Raw genomic sequence first — 21,144 nt, forward strand, 5'->3', positions numbered from 1 at the left:
AGTACAGTTCCCGCTCAGCCCAGTCAAAACTGTTCGCTGCTCTGGCCCCCCAATGGTGGAACAAACTCCCTCACGACGCCAGGACAGCGGAGTCAATCACCACCTTCCGGAGACACCTGAAACCCCACCTCTTTAAGGAATACCTAGGATAGGATAAAGTAATCCTTCTCACCCCCTTAAAAGACCTAGATGCACTATTGTAAAGTGGCTGTTCCACTGGATGTCATAAGGTGAAAGCACCAATTTGTAAGTCGCTCTGGATAAGAGCGTCTGCTAAATGACTTAAATGTAAATGTAATATTACACTACATTACCACAGCATATTACACTACGTATACTATATTACACTACATTACCACAGCGTATTACACTACATAATCACGCCATATTACACTACGTATACTATATTACACTACATTACCACAGCGTATTACACTACATAATCACGCCATATTACACTACGTATACTATATTACACTACATTACCACAGCGTATTACACTACATTACCACATCATATTACACTACATTACCACAGCGTATTACACTACATTACCACAGCGTATTACACTACATTACCACATCATATTACACTACATTACCACAGCATATTACACTACATTACCACAGCGTATTACACTACATTACCATACCATATTACACTACGTATACTATATTACACTACATTACCAGAGCGTATTACACTACATTACCACATCATATTACACTACATTACCACAGCATATTACACTATATAACCACACCATATTATACTACATATACCATATTGCACTACATTACCACAGCATATTACACTACATTACCACATCATATTACACTACATTACCACATCATATTACACTACATTACCACACCATATTACTCCACATTACCATACAATATTACACTACATTACCACACCATATTACTCCACATTACCATACAATATTGCACTACATTACCACACCATATTACACTACATTACCACACCATTTTACACTACATTACCACACCATGTCACACTATATATACAATATGACACTAAATTACCACATCATATTACACTACATATACAACATTACACTACATTACCACACCATGTCACACTATATATACATTATTACACTACATTACCACACCGTATTACACTACATATACCATATTAGACTACATTACCACATCATATTACACTACATTACCACATCATATTACACTACATTACCACAACATATTACACTACATTACCACACCATATTACTCCACATTACCATACCATATTAAACTACATTACCACACCATAGTACACTACATTACCACACCATATTACTCCACATTACCATACCATATTAAACTACATTACCACACCATAGTACACTACATATACCATATTACACTACATATACAACAATACACTACCACACCATTTTACACTACATTACCACACCATGTCACACTATATATACAACATTATACTACATTACCACACCATATTACACTGCATTACCACATCATATTACACTACATTACCACATCATATTACACTACATTACCACACCATATTACACTACATTACCACATCATATTACACTACAATACAACACCATATTACACTATATTACAAGACCATATTACAATAAATTACCACACCATATTACAATTTATTAAGGTAACTGAGCTAAACGACTACCGCCCCGTAGCACTCACTTCCGTCATCATGAAGTGCTTTGAGAGACTAGTCAAGGACCATATCACCTCCACCCTACCTGACACCCTAGACCCACTCCAATTTGGTTACCGCCCAAATAGGTCCACAGACGACGCAATCGCAACCACACTGCACACTGCCCTAACCCATCTGGACAAGAGGAATACCTATGTGAGAATGCTGTTCATCGACTACAGCTCAGCATTTAACACCATAGTATCCTACAAACTCATCATCAAGCTCGAGACCCTGGGTTTCGACCCCGCCCTGTGCAACTGGGTACTGGACTTCCTGACGGGCCATCCCCAGGTGGTGAGGGTAGGTAACTACATCTCCACCCCGCTGATCCTCAACACTGGGGCCCCACAAGGGTGCGTTCTGAGCCCTCTCCTGTACTCCCTGTTCCCCCACGACTGCGTGGCCATGCACGCCTCCAACTCAATCATCAAGTTTGCGGACGACACTACAGTGGTAGGTTTGATTACCAACAACGACGAGACGGTCTACAGGGAGGAGGTGAGGGCCCTCGGAGTGTGGTGTCAGGAAAATAACCTCAAACTCAACGTCAACAAAACTAAGGAGATGATTGTGGACTTCCAAGAAACAGCAGAGGGAGCACCCCCCTATCCATATCGATGGGACAGTAGTGGAGAGGGTAGTACGTTTTAAGTTCCTCGGCGTACACACCACGGACAAACTGAATTGGTCCACCCACACAGACAGCGTCGTGAAGAAGGCGCAGCAGCGCCACTTCAACCTCAGGAGGCTGAAGAAATTTGGCTTGTCATCAAAAGCACTCACAAACTTCTACAGATGCACAATCGAGAGCATCCTGTCGAGCTGTATCACCGTCTGGTATGGCAACTGCTCCGCCCACAACCGTAAGGCTCTCCAGAGGGTAGTGAGGTCTGTACAACGCATCACCGGGGGCAAACTACCTGCCCTCCAGGACACCTACACCACCCGATGTCACAGGAAGGCCTTAAAGATCATCAAGGACAACAACCACCCGAGCCACTGCCTGTTCACCCCACTATCATCCAGAAGGCGAGGTCAGTACAGGTGCATCAAAGCAGGGACCGTGAGACTGAAAAACAGCTTCTATCTCAAGGCCATTTGACTATTAAACAGCCACCACTAACATTGAGTGGCTGCTGCCAACACACTGACTCAACTCCAGCCACTTTAATAATGGGAATTGATGGAAATTAATGTAAAATATATCACTAGCCACTATATTATCCTGTTATGGATCATGCGCATTTTCGCAGCTTTTTGTTAAAAATCGCGCAACATTTCAAAGTCCTGCTACTCATGCCAGGAATATAGTATATGCAAATGATAAGTATGTGTGTATAGAAAACACTCTGAAGTCTCTAAAACTGGTTAAATCGTGTCTGTGGCTATAACATAACGTGTTTAGGAGTAAAAATCCCTCGAAAAACTGTTCTCCAAAAACACAAAAAATATATTAATCCGCCAGTCAATGTATTGTTTAAGGCGACTGCAAATAAATGAAGATGCCCTGTAAACGCCTACAGCTTCCAGACGATGTCGCCAGTGCTGGCATTTCCTGCCTACTTATTTCTTGGTTGTATGACGTTTTGGCCTTTCCTGTTTTAGTCTCTCCACAGGATGTTATGAAAATGTAAAACATGGACGCTGATTTCAAGACAAGCTGCTATCGAATACAGATCGCCCCGTGATGAATTGTATAGATTATTAATGTTTATTAATACCTAAAGTTGGTTTAGAAAAGTAGTTTGAAGTGATTTGTAAAAGTTTATAGGCAACTTTTGTCATTTTAAAAAGTGACGTTGCGTCTTGTAAAATGGAATATTCCTGGATCAGACCGGTCTAAGGAAAACAACATTTTGGCTATACAATGACGGATTTAATCGGGAAAAAGACCCAATTGTGATGTTTATGGGATATATAGGAGTGCCAAGAAAGAAGCTCGTCAAAGGTAATGAATGTTTTATATTTTATTTCTGCGTTTTGGGTAGCGCCGGCTACCGCAAAATCTGTTGTTTTAGGTGACGTTCCAGTACTTTGGGGGTGCATGCTATCAGATAATAGCTTGTTATGCTTTCGCCGAAAAGCGAGTGTAGCTTTAATTCAGTACCTTGCATGTGTGTTTTAATGAAAGTTTGAGTTTTATCAAAAACTATAGGTGGCGCTCTTGAAATTTCCACTGATTTGATCCCGACAGCGGAACCAACTCCCTAACAAGTTTTAAACAATGCTACTTAATATAATGTTTACATACCCTACATTATTCATCTCATATGTATATGTATATACTGTACTCTATATCATCTACTGCATCTTTATGTAATACATGTATCACTAGCCACTTTAAACTATGCCACTTTGTTTACATACCCTACATTACTCATCTGATATGTACAGTGCCTTGCGAAAGTATCCGGCCCCCTTGAACTTTGCGACCTTTTGCCACATTTCAGGCTTCAAACATAAAGATATAAAACTGTATTTTTTTGTGAAGAATCAACAACAAGTGGGACACAATCATGAAGTGGAACCACATTTATTGGATATTTCAAACTTTTTTAACAAATCAAAAACTGAAAAATTGGGCGTGCAAAATTATTCAGCCCCCTTAAGTTAATACTTTGTAGCGCCACCTTTTGCTGCGATTACAGCTGTAAGTCGCTTGGGGTATGTCTCTATCAGTTTTGCACATCGAGAGACTGAAATTTTTTCCCATTCCTCCTTGCAAAACAGCTCGAGCTCAGTGAGGTTGGATGGAGAGCATTTGTGAACAGCAGTTTTCAGTTCTTTCCACAGATTCTCGATTGGATTCAGGACTGGACTTTGACTTGGCCATTCTAACACCTGGATATGTTTATTTTTGAACCATTCCATTGTAGATTTTGCTTTATGTTTTGGATCATTGTCTTGTTGGAAGACAAATCTCCGTCCCAGTTTCAGGTCTTTTGCAGACTCCATCAGGTTTTCTTCCAGAATGGTCCTGTATTTGGCTCCATCCATCTTCCCATCAATTTTAACCATCTTCCCTGTCCCTGCTGAAGAAAAGCAGGCCCAAACCATGATGCTGCCACCACCATGTTTGACAGTGGGGATGGTGTGTTCAGGGTGATGAGCTGTGTTGCTTTTACGCCAAACATAACATTTTGCATTGTTGCCAAAAAGTTCAATTTTGGTTTCATCTGACCAGAGCACCTTCTTCCACATGTTTGGTGTGTCTCCCAGGTGGCTTGTGGCAAACTTTAAACAACACTTTTTATGGATATCTTTAATAAATGGCTTTCTTCTTGCCACTCTTCCATAAAGGCCAGATTTGTGTAATATACGACTGATTGTTGTCCTATGGACAGAGTCTCCCACCTCAGCTGTAGATCTCTGCAGTTCATCCAGAGTGATCATGGGCCTCTTGGCTGCATCTCTGATCAGTCTTCTCCTTGTATGAGCTGAAAGTGTAGAGGGACGGCCAGGTCTTGGTAGATTTGCAGTGATCTGATACTCCTTCCATTTCAATATTATCGCTTGCACAGTGCTCCTTGGGATGTTTAAAGCTTGGGAAATATTTTTGTATCCAAATCCGGTATGAAACTTCTTCACAACAGTATCTCGGACCTGCCTGGTGTGTTCCTTGTTCTTCATGATGCTCTCTGTGCTTTTAACGGACCTCTGAGACTATCACAGTGCAGGTGCATTTATACGGAGACTTGATTACACACAGGTGGATTGTATTTATCATCATTAGTCATTTAGGTCAACATTGGATCATTCAGAGATCCTCACTGAACTTCTGGAGAGAGTTTGCTGCACTGAAAGTAAAGGGGCTGAATAATTTTGCACGCCCAATTTTTCAGTTTTTGATTTGTTAAAAAAGTTTGAAATATCCAATAAATGTGGTTCCACTTCATGATTGTGTCCCACTTGTTGTTGATTCTTCACAAAAAAATACAGTTTTATATCTTTATGTTTGAAGCCTGAAATGTGGCAAAAGGTCGCAAAGTTCAAGGGGGCCGAATACTTTCGCAAGGCACTGTATATACTGCACTCAATATCATCTACTGCATCTTGCCTATGATGATCTGTACCATCACTCATCCATATATATTTATGTACATACTCTTCATCCCTTTACACTTGTGTGTATAAGGTAGCAGTTTTGGAATTGTTAGGTTAGATTACTCATTGGTTATTAGTGCATTGTCGGAACTAGAAGCACAAGCATTTCGCTACACTCGCATTAACATCTGCTAACCATGTGTATGTGACAAATACATTTTATTTTATTTTATTACCACACCATATTACAATATATCTTCATACCATATTAAAATATATTACCACACCATATTACACAACATTACCACATCATGTTACACTACATTACCACACTATTTTACACTACATTACCACACCATATTACACTACATTATCACAATTTCCTGCACTACCTTACAGCACAATATTACAGTTCTCTAGGCATGGGTCATGCTACATTGGATGTGAGTGAGCAGTGAGGGTATCTTATTATGTGGGATGTTGTCACGTTCTGACCATCGTTTGTATGTGTTTTCCTTGTTTTGGTGTTGGTCAGGACGTGAGCTGGGTGGGAATTCTATGTTGTGTGTCTGGTTTGTCTATTTCTATGTTTGGCCTGATATGGTTCTCAATCAGAGGCAGGTGTTAGTCATTGTCTCTGATTGGGAACCATATTTAGGTAGCCTGTTTTGTGTTGGGTTTTGTGGGTGATTGTTCCTGTCTCTGAGTTTGCACCAGATAGGGCTGTTTAGGTTTTCACATGTTTATTGGTTTTGTTAGTTTATTCATGTATAGTGTCTTTATAAATTAAACATGAATAACCACCACGCTGCATTTTGGTCCGCCTCTCTTTCACCAGAAGAAAACTGTTACAGATGTAACCATTTGGATAGGGAGTACTTGTGTTGCTATGTTTGTCCAGTTATCATGTGCTTACTGTACCATGAAGATTATACACAAAATATGGTAAGTATTCAGTACCGTATCAACCCTTCACACAGTAGAGTCCTTTGAGTGAGAGTATTCAGTACCATAGCAACCTCTTCATACTGTAGAGTCCTTTGAGCAAGAGTATTCAGTACAATAGCCACACCTTCACACAGAGGCTATTGAGTGAGATAATTCAGTATCCTAGCATCCTGTTCACACTGTAGAGTCCTTTGAGTGAGAGTATTCAGAATCCCAGCGTCCTCTTTACAAAATAGAGTCCTTTGAGCGAGAGTATTCAGCATCGTAGCAACCCCTTCACACAGTAGAGTCCTTTGAGCGAGAGTATTCAGCATCGTAGCAACCCCTTCACAAAGTAGAGGCCTTTGAGCGAGAGTTTTTTGTACCGTAGCAACCTCTTCACACAGTAGAAGTCTTTGAGTGAGAGTTTTCGGTATCGTAGCAACCCCTTCACACAGTAGAAGTCTTTGAGTGAGAGTTTTCAGTATCGTAGCAACTCCTTCACACAGTAGAGGCCTTTGCGAGAGTATTCAGTATATAACATTTCATTATATTACTGTGGATCTGGTTTCTGCAATAATAGATGAGTGAGTGAGCAGAACGTTTATCTTATTACAAGGCTGTAACAGATTGATTAAGTTGGTTATGTTAATGTGCTTCATGACCTTTTAGTGGTAATAGTGTATTTTCCATTTGGTTTCTATTCTGTACATAATGCTAGTTGTGCAGTTAGCAACCTCTCTACAGTTGACTACAATGCTCTTAGAACACTGATTGTTTACGTCTGGGGCAATAGTTTAGGCCTGTCCAAATGACACCCTATTCCCTTATAGTGCAAAACATTTGACCAACAGTTAGGCCTGAGTCCCAAATAGCATTCCTATGGGCCCTGTCCTAAAGTACGGAACTATGAAGGGAATGGGCTATAATTTGGGAACCAGTCAAGCATTTCACTAGACAGTAAGTTTTCCCATAAGATGCGAGTGCACATAAACAGTTACCCCATCACAAAGCCACACTTTTACTTCACTAACCGTTGTTCCCAGTTTCACCTCAGGTATTCATAGACTAGCCTGTTTTTACCGTAATCATAGACTAGCCTACATTTACGGTAACCATAGACTAGGCTGTTTTTACCGTAATCATAGACTAGCCTACATTTACGGTAACCATAGACTAGCCTACATTTACGATAATCAAATACTAGCCTACATTCACAGTAATCAAATACTAGTCTACATTTACAGTTATCATAGTCTAGCCTACATTTACGGTAATCATAGACTAGCCTACATTTACAGTAATCATAGTCTGTCTACATTTACGGTAAGCATATACTAGCCTACATTTACGGTAATCATAGACTAGCCTACATTTATGGTAACCATAGACTAGCCTACATTTACGGTAACCATAGACTAGCCTACATTTACAGTAACCATAGACTAGCCTACATTTACGGTAACCATAGACTAGCCTATATTTACGGTAACCATAGACTAGCCTACATTTACGGTAACCATAGACTATTCTACAGAGTGTGCTCCCAGACTGAGTGTAATTTTGGCTGAGGACTCTCTCTTTTGTCTCTCTATTGCCTCTCTATTGGCTCTCTCTCTCTCTCTCTCTCTCTCCCTTCCTTCTTCCATCCCTCCATCCTTTCCCTCCCTCCCTCCCTCCCTCCCTCCCTCCCTCCTTTTTTTCTCACTTTCTTCTCTCTCTCTGAGTCAGTCAGCCATTCAGACCGTGTTTTAATGAAGCACTAGAACCATTAGAACAGGCCAAGAGTGATTAGTGATTAGCACTGCCTGGTAACATGTCCTGTCTGTGTCCCAAATAGCACCCTATTCCCTTTAGAGTGTACTTCTTTGGACCCCACGCACACCCATAGTGCACTATGTAGGAAATAGGGTGCCATTTTTGAGGCAGCATCTGTTGTAATGAGTGAAACAACACAATACTGAGCGGTTGTCATTATGGAATATTATCATCAGAAATGCACAGAAACAGAAATACAATTTGACTAAGAAAAGCTCAGTTCAGTTCCACATTCACACATTGAAAGAAAGTTACAGATTGACCTATTACTTAAAAAGTGATGTATTGGGTGGCATTGCATGGTATTGTTTCCATGTTGTAGGTTTATTTACATTTTAAAACGTGAAAATGCAGTCGGAATGGATATCCACATCGACGGGACAGTAGTGGAGAGGGTGCAAAGTTTGAAGTTCCTCGGTGTACATATCACCAACAAACTGAAATGGTCCACGCTGTCATGACGTTGGCCTGGGGGTCATGACGTTGGCCTGGGGGTCATGACGCTGGCCTGGGGGTCATGACGTTGGCCTGGGGGTAGGTTTATGACAGTCATAAATACCTCTTCCCCCCTTTTCCTTTCTCTACCCTACCGAGGTTACATTTTTTAAAAACTTGGTTAACATAGAGATTCTGGGAACATCAGAAGGTGGGGGGAAATGAACAATATTCTGGTAATCCGAACAATTGAACATATGTGGAGGTACTTGAATGAATATGATGTCAGTTCGGTTGTCATCTGAGATATTCTCATCAATGATAAGACGACAAACTCTACAGTGGAAGGTCTATACATCAGAGTTATCAGATTCACATGGAATTGTTGTTCAATTTAAATGTTTGAAAATGAAATTATTTGTGATGGGATGAAATGTGATATTAGCTTCTAAAATGTGAGATGTGGGTTTTCATAAGTTAGGGCTGCTCACTCAGTGGCCCGCCCTGTGAAGAGAGAGAGGTTGTAAACTATGACACACACCCCTTTTCTCCCTTCCTATATAAAGCCTTGACGACAACATAACTTTCTGTTCCCGAGGATGTGAGGATAACGATCCCATGTCAGAGTGGTTCAGAAAACTACAGAATGAAGCCAACATCAGCGTGAGCTTTGGTTGCGAATGGTATGATCTTTGAAATCTTATTCACGACAGAAATGATACCTCCTAGCCGTTGAGTTAGCAACCGCAGTTGCAAACGCAGGTTCGGAAGGAACAGACAGAGTATCCCGTCTATCACACAACGACGTTACTACAACTTATCCAATTGACCACCAGAGACATTCTTCAAAGGACAGAGGACTCGGTTTGGGAACACGGCCTTCCATCTACCACCAACCTACTGAAGCGCAGCTCAGAATAAATATTTATTGCATTTTCCTTTTCCAAATGGGCAGTAATTCAGAATGCATAAGATACTGTATTTACGATAGCACAGCTTCGCCTTTGTACCAGTCTCCCGCTCTTTCACTCAACCCATCCCCTTTTCCTTTGTGTAACAAGCTGTCATATCTGTTCCGCCCGCCAGGGACGTTTTCCTTTATGACGGCAATTTGTAATCAAGTTATGATTTAATTATGTGTATGTGTAATTCTGTGTGATTAGTTAGGTATTTAGTAAATAAATAATTAAACCCAATTTTGTATTGCTGATTCAAATTGTTAGCCAGGGTTCGTGCAGATAACCAAGAATTTACAACTTTCAGATGAGACTGAAGTAAGATGAAGAGTAATGTTGACTGCTATGGATGTAAAGTATTACCAGTTCTTTAAGTTAAGAGTTTATTCGGAAGATAACAGCTCTATAAATATTATTTTGTGGTGCCCGACTAGTTAATTACATTTACATGATTAGCTCAATCAGGTGATATTAATTACGGATAAATTATTTTATAGAATAGCATGTCCTATCAATTAATCCGGCATAGCCAAAGACACGACAACGCACACAGACAGTGTGGTGAAGAATGCGCATCAGCGCCTCTTCCGCCTCAGAACGCTGAAAAAATGTGGCTTGTCACCGAAAGCCCTCACTAACTTTTACAAGTGCATAATTGAGAGCATCCTGTTGGGCTGTATCACCGCCTGGTACGGCAACTACACCGCCCTCAACCGCAGGGCTCTTCAGAGGGTCTGCAAACTACCTGCCCTCCAGGACACCTACAACACCCAATGTCACAGGAAGGCAAACAAGATCAAGGACAATAACCACCCAAGCCACTACCTGTTCACCCCGCTATCATCCAGAAGGTGAGGTCTGTACAGGTGCATCAAAGCTGGGGACAGTGAGATTGAAAAACAGCTTCTATCTCAAGGCCATCAGACTGTTAAACAGCCACCACTAGCACAGAGAAGATGCTGCCTACATACAGACTTGATTTCATTGGCCTCTTTAATAAATGGAACACTAGTCACTTTAATAATGCCATTTTAATAATGTTTACTTATCTCACATTACTCATCTCATATGTATATACTGTACACTGTATCTTTACTTTCTATTCACTCTGTCACTGCTCAACCATATATTTTATACTTATATATTATCATCCCATTCCTTCACTAGATTGTGTTTATTAGGTTTTGTTGTGTGGAATTTGTTAGATATTAGGTTTTGTTGTGGAATTTGTTTGATATTACCTGTTAGATAGCGCTGCACTGTCGGATCTAGAAGCAGAAGCATTTCACTACACTCACAATGACATCTGCTAACCATGTGTATGTGACCAATACAATTTGATTTGATATACATAGTGTTTATGTCGTAGAAACATGCAAATTATGGATATTCAGTTGAGTGTGTGCATCAAGATTATGTAAAAAAAAATATATTCTCAATAATGGGGTACATTTTGGGTAAAAAACAAAAACCTGGGAGACTATACGTGTGCGACTTTCTTTATTTTGATAGTTTATGGTAAATATTGGGTACCACACACGCATGCGCACACACACACTTATTTCTCTGAGTTCCTCCTCCTCATCTGTTCCAAAGTTTTCGCTCAACTTTCTCCAAAACGACACTAGCGGCAAGTCTGTTTTTCAGTCCAGAAGATGTGAGAGTTACTGTAAATGTCAAGGGAAATGACCTATTGCCTGTTCTTTGGAGCTCTGTTATTCCATGTCTCTTCCTTTCCTCCTTTCTTTTCCCTTTGTCATATGAGGATGGAATGACACAGAGAGAGAGGAAGAGTGAGAGAAAAAGAGAGAGAGAGAGCAGAAAAGTAACTTCCTTTTAGAGTAACAATACACAAATGACAAAGTATTTTTCTGTTCCTCTTCCTGTCTTTAGATTGAACAATAAAATATAACTTGTATTCAAATGGTTTTCTATGCTCCTTGTTAGCAAGAATTGCCCCAAACATCATGACCATCATATTGCTAGAAAAATAACTCACTAAAAATCTGGTGAGATACTGCCTTTGACAAAGCTGCATGGAAAACATGCAATTAACAATACACAGTGACAGGAGTCTGATAACGAGGCAGAAATATGAGTAGATTTGTAACAAAGTCAACTATTCAAAACAACATTTGGTTTATCTGGGAGCGTATGGTAAATTGGACTGCTATGGCATTAGTGTAATGATGGAGAAAACTGAGACATAAGGATATGCGTGTGTGTGTGTGTATGTGTGTGTGTGTGTGTGTATGAATGTGCATAGATTTCCACCCCCCTCTCTCATTTGGAAGTCAGACTTTTGTACGCCTCCTCAGAGTTGAACACCAACGCCTGCTAGTATGGTCCTGATAGTGGTCTGTCTGGTATCTACCCCTATAGTCCTGATAGTGGTCAGTCTGGCATCTACCCCTATAGTCCTGATAGTGGTCTGTCTGGTATCTACCCCTATAGTCCTGATAGTGGTCAGTCTGGTATCTACCCCTATAGTCCTGATAGTGGTCTGTCTGGTATCTACCCCTATAGTCCTGATAGTGGTCTGTCTGGTATCTACCCCTATAGTCCTGATAGTGGTCAGTCTGGTAAATCAAATCAAAATCAAATCAAATTTTATTTGTCACATACACATGGTTAGCAGATGTTAGTGCGAGTGTAGCAAAATGCTTGTGCTTCTAGTTCCGACAATGCAGTAATAACCAACAAGTAATCTAGCTAACAATTCCAAAACTACTACCTTATAGACACAAGTGTAAGGGGATAAAGAATATGTACATAAAGATATATGAATGAGTGATGGTACAGAGCGGCATAGGCAAGATACAGTAGATGGTATTGAGTGCAGTATATACATATGAGATGAGTATGTAAACAAAGTGGCATAGTTAAAGTGGCTAGTGATACATGTATTACATAAGGATGCAGTAGATGATATAGAGTACAGTATATACGTATACATATGAGATGAATAATGTAGGGTATGTAAACATTATATTAGGTAGCATTGTTTAAAGTGGCTAGTGATATATTTGACATCATTTCCCATCAATTCCCATTATTAAAGTGGCTGGAGTTGAGTCAGTGTGTTGGCAGCAGCCACTCAATGTTAGTGGTGGCTGTTTAACAGTCTGGTGGCCTTGAGATAGAAGCTGTTTTTCAGTCTCTCGGTCCCAGCTTTGATGCACCTGTACTGACCTCGCCTTCTGGATGATAGCGGGGTGAACAGGCAGTTGCTCGGGTGGTTGTTGTCCTTGATGATCTTTATGGCCTTCCTGTGACATCAGGTGGTGTAGGTGTCCTGGAGGGCAGGTAGTTTGCCCCCGGTGATGCGTTGTACAGACCTCACTACCCTCTGGAGAGCCTTACAGTTGTGGGCAGAGAAGTTGCCGTACCAGGCGGTGATACAGCCCGACAGGATGCTCTCGATTGTGCATTTGTAGAAGTTTGTGAGTGCTTTTGGTGACAAGCCAAATTTCTTCAGCCTCCTGAGGTTGAAGAGGCGCTGCTGCGCCTTCTTCACGATGCTGTCTGTGTGGGTGGACCAATTCAGTTTGTCTGTGATGTGTACGCCGAGGAACTTAAAACTTACAACCCTCTCCACTACTGTTCCATCGATGTGGATAGGGGGGTGCTCTCTCTGCTGTTTCCTGAAGGTGATATGGCCCTTGACTAGTCTCTCAAAGCACTTCATGATGACGGAAGTGAGTGCTACGGGGCGGTAGTCGTTTAGCTCAGTTACCTTAGCTTTCTTGGGAACAGGAACAATGGTGGCGCTCTTGAAGCATGTGGGAACAACAGACTGGGATAGGGATTGATTGAATATGTCCGTAAACGCACCAGCCAGCTGGTCTGCGCTTGCTCTGAGGGCGCGGCTGGGGATGCCGTCTGGGCCTGCAGCCTTGCGAGGGTTGACACGTTTAAATGTTTTCCTCACGTCGGCTGCAGTGAAGGAGAGTCCGCATGTTTTAGTTGCGGGCAGTGTCAGTGGCACTGTATTGTCCTCAAAGCGGGCAAAAAAGTTATTTAGTCTGCCTGGGAGCAAGACATCCTGGTCCGTGACGGTGCTGGTTTTCTTTTTGTAATTCGCGATTGACTGTAGACCCTGCCACATACCTCTTGTTTCTGAGCCGTTGAATTGAGATTCTACTTTGTCTCTATACTGACGCTTAGCTTGTTTGATTGCCTTGCGGAGGGAATAGTTACACTGTTTGTATTCGGTCATGTTTCCAGTCACCTTGCCCTGATTAAAAGCAGTGGTTCGCGCTTTCAGTTTCACGCGAATGCTGCCATCAATCCACGGTTTCTGGTTTGGGAATGTTTTAATCGTTGCTATGGGAACAACATCTTCAACGCACGTTCTAATGAACTCGCACACCGAATCAGCGTATTCGTCAATGTTGTTGTCTGACGCAATACGGAACATATCCCAGTCCACGTGATGGAAGCAGTCTTGGAGTGTGGAATCAGATTGGTCGGACCAGCGATGAACAGACCTCAGCGCGGGAGCTTCTTGTTTTAGTTTCTGTCTGTAGGCAGGGATCAACAAAATGGAGTCGTGGTCAGCTTTTTCGAAAGGAGGGCGGGGCAGGGCCTTAAATGCGTCGCGGAAGTTGGAATAGCAATGATCCAAGGTTTTTCCAGCCCTGGTCGAGCAATCGATATGCTGATAAAATTTAGGGAGTCTTGTTTTCAGATTAGCCTTGTCAAAATCCCCGGCTACAATGAATGCAGCCTCCGGATATATGGATTCCAGTTTTCAAAGAGTCAAATAAAGTTCGTTCAGAGCCATCGATGTGTCTGCTTGGGGGGGAATATATACGGCTGTGATTATAATCGAAGAGAATTCCCTTGGTAGATAATGCGGTCTACATTTGATTGTGAGGAATTCTAAATCAGGTGAACAGAAGGACTTGAGTTCCTGTATGTTGTTGTGGCCACACCGCGTCACGTTAACCATAAAGCATACGCCCCCGCCCCTCTTCTTACCAGAAAGATGTTTGTTTCTGTCGGCGCGATGCGTGGAGAAACCAGCTGGCTGCACCGTCTCCGATAGCGTCTCTCCAGTGAGCCATGTTTCCGTGAAGCAAAGAACGTTACAGTCTCTGATGTCCCTCTGGAATGCTACCCCTGCTCGGATTTCATCAACCTTGTTGTCAAGAGACTGGACATTGGCGAGGAGAATGCTAGGGAGTGGTGCACGATGTGCCCGTCTCCGGAGTCTGACCAGAAGACTGCTTCGTTTTCCCCTTTTTCGAAGTCGTTTTTTGGGGTCGCCGGCTGGGATCCATTCCGTTGTCCTGGGTGAAAGGCAGAACACAGGATCCGCTTCGCGAAAGTCATATTCTTGGTCGTACTTATGGTGAGTTGACGCTGCTCTTATGTTCAGTAGTTCTTCTCGACTGTATGTAATGAAACCTAAGATGACCTGGGGTACCAATGTAAGAAATAACACGTAAAAAAACAAAAAACTGCGTAGTTTCCTAGGAACGCGAAGCAAGGCGTCCATCTCTGTCGGCGCCGGAAGTAACTGGTAACTGGTATCTACCCATATAGTCCTGATAGTGGTCAGTCTGGTTTACCCCTATAGTCCTGATAGTAGTCTGTCTGGTATCTACCCCTACGGTTTTGACAGATGTCTGTCTGGTATCTACCCCTATGGTCTTGTTAGTAGTCTGTCTGGTATCTACCCCTATGGCCCTGACAGTTGTCTGTCTGGTATCTACCCATACGGTTTTGACAGATGTCTGTCTGGTATCTACCCCTATGGTCTTGTTAGTAGTCTGTCTGGTATCTACCCCTATGGTCCTGACAGTTGTCTGTCTGGTATCTGCCCCTATGGCCCTGCTATGAAAGAGGGAGAGGGAGGGATGGAGGGATGGAGGGAGAGAGAAAGATTAGTGTGAGGGGGAAACACAGCACTGATATGCATATGTTTCCTCGCCATCCCTTGCTATTGTAATAACACCGCCCTAAAACTGATCTGTATGGCAACCCACCCACAACTCACAGTCTGATCAGATAGTTAACTAAAGATGAATGGAATTCAACTCACGCAGTCTGATCAGAGGGTTAACTAAAGATGGATGGAATTCAACTCACACAGTCTGGTCAGAGAGTTAACTAAAGATGGATGGAATTCAACTCACACAGTCTGGTCAGAGGGTTAACCAGATCACAGATTCTGGTCAGAGGTTTAACCAGCTCACAGATTCTGGTCAGAGATTTAACAAGAGGTTTAACCAGCTCACAGATTCTGGTCAGAGGTTTAACCAGCTCACAGTCTGGTCAGAAGTCACAGTGTTAACCAGCTCACAGATTCTGGTCAGAGGTTTAACCAGCTCACAGTCTGGTCAGAGGTCACAGGGTTAACCAGCTCACAGTCTGGTCAGAGGTCACAGGGTTAACCAGGTCAAAGAGTCTGGGCAGAGGGTTAACCAGAGATGTAATGAATGGAAGTCAGCTATGCAGTCCAAAAATCTCTTAACATTCAAGTCAAGCAGTCCAGCGCACTAGAGTGTTGTGGAGAAACACTTGTTCCTGGAGTTAGCTGCCAGCATGTATTATACAGAGAGCAGTCCACAGAGCTGCTCAAGGTCAGAAGAATACTGGATCAATTGGAATAAAACAAGGGTTTCACTGAGGCAAAGCCACAGGCGGTACAAGTCTGGACATACACTCCGGAGGCCAACCCAGCGTGTGTGTGTGCGTTTGTGCGCGGCCGTGTTTGTGCGTGTGTAGTGAACAAATATTTATCATATAGGCTATATTATCTACCTCAAATGCGACCTGTTATAAGACTCCGTAATTGACATGAAACATAAAGATAATTTAGCAATATCCAGGAGACTATAGTTGAGTTGCAGAAATAGGAAGGTCAAGAAATGTCTGAAAATAGATTTAATATCATAGATTTAATATTATAGATTTAAAATCATAGATTTAAATTCATAGATTTAATATCAAGCATTTAATATCACTGATTTAATATCATACATTTAATATCACTGATTTAATATCATTAATTTAATGTCACTGATTTAATATCATTAATTTAATGTCACTGATTTAATATCATTAATTTAATGTCACTGATTTAATATCATTAATTTAATGTCACTGATTTAATATCATTAATTTAATGTCACTGATTTAATATCATTAATTTAATGTCACTGATTTAATATCATTGATTTAATATCATACATTTAATATCATACATTTAATGTCACTGATTTAATATCATTAATTTAATGTCACTGATTTAATATCATTAATTTAATGTCATACATTTAATATCATTGATTTAATATCATACATTTAATATCATACATTTAATGTCACTGATTTAATATCATTAATTTAATGTCATTGATGTAATATCATTCATTTAATATCCCAGATTTAATATTGTTGATTTAATATCATAGTTTTAATACCCTGGATGTAATATCATAGTTTTAATACCCTGGATGTAATATCGTTGATTTATTATCATAGTTTTAATATCCTGGATGTAATATCGTTGATTTAATATCATAGTTTTAATATCCTGGATGTAATATCGTTGATTTAATATCATAGTTTTAATATCCTGGATGTAATATCGTTGATTTAATATCATAGTTTTAATACCCTGGATGTAATATCGTTGATTTATTATCATAGTTTTAATACCCTGGATGTAATATCGTTGATTTATTATCATAGTTTTAATATCCTGGATGTAATATCATAGTTTTAATATCCTGGATGTAATATCGTTGATTTATTATCATAGTTTTAATACCCTGGATGTAATATCATAGTTTTAATATCCTGGATGTAATATCGTTGATTTATTATCATAGTTTTAATATCCTGGATGTAATATCGTTGATTTAATATCATAGTTTTAATACCCTGGATGTAATATCGTTGATTTAATATCATAGTTTTAATATCCTGGATGTAATATCATAGTTTTAATACCCTGGATGTAATATTGTTCATTTAATATCATAGTTTTAATACCCTGGATGCAATATCGTTGATTTATTATCATAGTTTTAATACCCTGGATGTAATATCATAGTTTTAATATCCTGGATGTAATATCGTTGATTTATTATCATAGTTTTAATATCCTGGATGTAATATCGTTGATTTAATATCATAGTTTTAATATCCTGGATGTAATATCATAGTTTTAATACCCTGGATGTAATATCATTGATTTAATATCATAGTTTTAATACCCTGGATGTAATATCGTTGATTTATTATCATAGTTTTAATACCCTGGATGTAATATCATAGTTTTAATATCCTGGATGTAATATCGTTGATTTATTATCATAGTTTTAATACCCTGGATGTAATATCGTTGATTTAATATCATAGTTTTAATACCCTGGATGTAATATCGTTGATTTATTATCATAGTTTTAATACCCTGGATGTAATATCATAGTTTTAATACCCTGGATGTAATATCATAGTTTTAATATCATAGTTTTAATACCCTGGATGTAATATCGTTGATTTATTATCATAGTTTTAATACCCTGGATGTAATATCATAGTTTTAATACCCTGGATGTAATATCATAGTTTTAATACCCTGGATGTAATATCATAGTTTTAATACCCTGGATGTAATATCATAGTTTTAATACCCTGGATGTAATATCGTTGATTTATTATCATAGTTTTAATACCCTGGATGTAATATCATAGTTTTAATACCCTGGATGTAATATCGTTGATTTATTATCATAGTTTTAATACCCTGGATGTAATATCATAGTTTTAATACCCTGGATGTAATATCGTTGATTTATTATCATAGTTTTAATACCCTGGATGTAATATCGTTGATTTAATATCATAGTTTTAATACCCTGGATGTAATATCATAGTTTTAATATCATAGTTTTAATACCCTGGATGTAATATCGTTGATTTAATATCATAGTTTTAATACCCTGGATGTAATATCATAGTTTTAATACCCTGGATGTAATATCATAGTTTTAATACCCTGGATGTAATATCATAGTTTTAATACCCTGGATGTAATATCATAGTTTTAATATCATAGTTTTAATACCCTGGATGTAATATCATAGTTTTAATATCATAGTTTTAATACCCTGGATGTAATATCATAGTTTTAATATCATAGTTTTAATACCCTGGATGTAATATCATAGTTTTAATACCCTGGATGTAATATCGTTGATTTAATATCATAGTTTTAATACCCTGGATGTAATATCGTTGATTTATTATCATAGTTTTAATATCCTGGATGTAATATCATAGTTTTAATACCCTGGATGTAATATCATAGTTTTAATATCCTGGATGTAATATCGTTGATTTATTATTATAGTTTTAATACCCTGGATGTAATATCATAGTTTTAATACCCTGGATGTAATATCGTTGATTTAATATCATAGTTTTAATACCCTGGATGTAATATCATAGTTTTAATATCCTGGATGTAATATCATACTTTTAATATCCTGGATGTAATATCGTTGATTTATTATCATAGTTGTAATATCCTGGATGTAATATCGTTGATTTAATATCATAGTTTTAATATCCTGGATGTAATATCGTTGATTTAATATCATAGTTTTAATATCCTGGATGTAATATCGTTGATTTATTATCATAGTTTTAATATCCTGGATGTAATATCATAGTTTTAATACCCTGGATGTAATATCGTTGATTTAATATCATAGTTTTAATATCCTGGATGTAATATCGTTGATTTAATATCATAGTTTTAATATCCTGGATGTAATATCACTGTCAAATGAACAATTCACATAGAAGGCATACAGCTTCAGTTACATAGCATCAACAAGTATGACAAGGCAACGGGTAGCGTAGCAGTTGAGAGCGTTGGTGCCAGTAATCCAAGGGTTGCTAGTTTGAATCCCAGAGCAGACTAGATAAAACATCTGTCAATGTGCCCTTGTACAATGCCCTTTAGCCTAGTCGCTCTAAATAAAATATTATTCTAGGCATGAAGGTCTTAGAGTTACAAGGCAAAGCATTAACAAGCCAGAAGCCTATAGGAAATTAGACTTAACAACCTTTTTCCATGGGCAGGATACATGATAAGAAGCAGAACAAAGGCATTTCATTCCATTTATAACATTGGAAGGTGAGAATTTGTTGTACAAAAACCTACCAGCATTGACCAATCAAACGATACCAAGTTACAATAACCATCTGATCACCCTGTCCCAATCTCCACAGGATGTCACAGCATTCAAATGGGTGAGTGGGGGATGAGTCCAATGCAACTGGATTCCTAAAGACAATAAAGCCTATTTGCATTCTGTAGTTTAAAGTTCCCCCTGCACAGATACAAGTTACCACAGAGATCATACATCCATATAGAGAGCATCAGAGTTCATTTCAGGGGACCAAACATGGCTGCATTATATCATTCTATCACACGCTTCAGTAGTCAGTCTGCTGGACACTGTGTGAGACAGAGAGAGGCATTTTGGACCCTTGATGAGGGAAGGGCTGACTGGTGCTTGGGCATTGTTTTGGGCCATTTGTCATGCGGACCCAAAGGTGACAGAGAGCACATAAATTAGGGCTTAGCCCAAATGTGCTAGTGTCAGGCTAATGCCCTCTGCAGCAGAACGACTCCCCACCAATTCCTTTCTCTTCTCATCGTCCAATGCCTGGTTCAGCGAACAGGGCCCTCTGTGCTAAAGGGCCTGAAGTATGGCCCTCCTAGTGGGGCATACTCTCCCTGCTGCCTCCCTTCCCTCTGGATCTCCACAGGACAAGGTAGGGGAGTAGTCCACCTTGCTGGCCCCAATTTCCACCTCACAGCTGGGGCACTGTGATCTTGCTCTGATGCCTGACTCCCAAACCACTGGAGCTCTGCTTTTGAGAAAAACCCCTCTCTCATGGTGGGATCAAATGCATTTTCTTTACCTCCTGAGGTTAATACTCTCTCTCTCTCTCTCTCTCTCTCTCATAATTAAATTATCTCTCTCGCTCTCGCTCTCTCTCTGAATTCAATTCAAAGGGGCTTTATTAGCATGTTAAGTCTCAGGGTTTTGCTCGCCTAAATTAAAATTTCTCATGAAAATCTGGAGACCATGCTATTTACCAAGAGAGTTTTCATATAAATTTTTCTTTGCTCTCTACTTACCACCCCAAACTGATGCTGGCACTAAGACTGCACTCAATGAGCTGTATAGGGCCATAAGCAAACAAG

Source organism: Oncorhynchus nerka, linkage group LG5 (assembly GCF_034236695.1).
Source record: "Oncorhynchus nerka isolate Pitt River linkage group LG5, Oner_Uvic_2.0, whole genome shotgun sequence".
NCBI lineage: Eukaryota > Metazoa > Chordata > Actinopteri > Salmoniformes > Salmonidae > Oncorhynchus > Oncorhynchus nerka.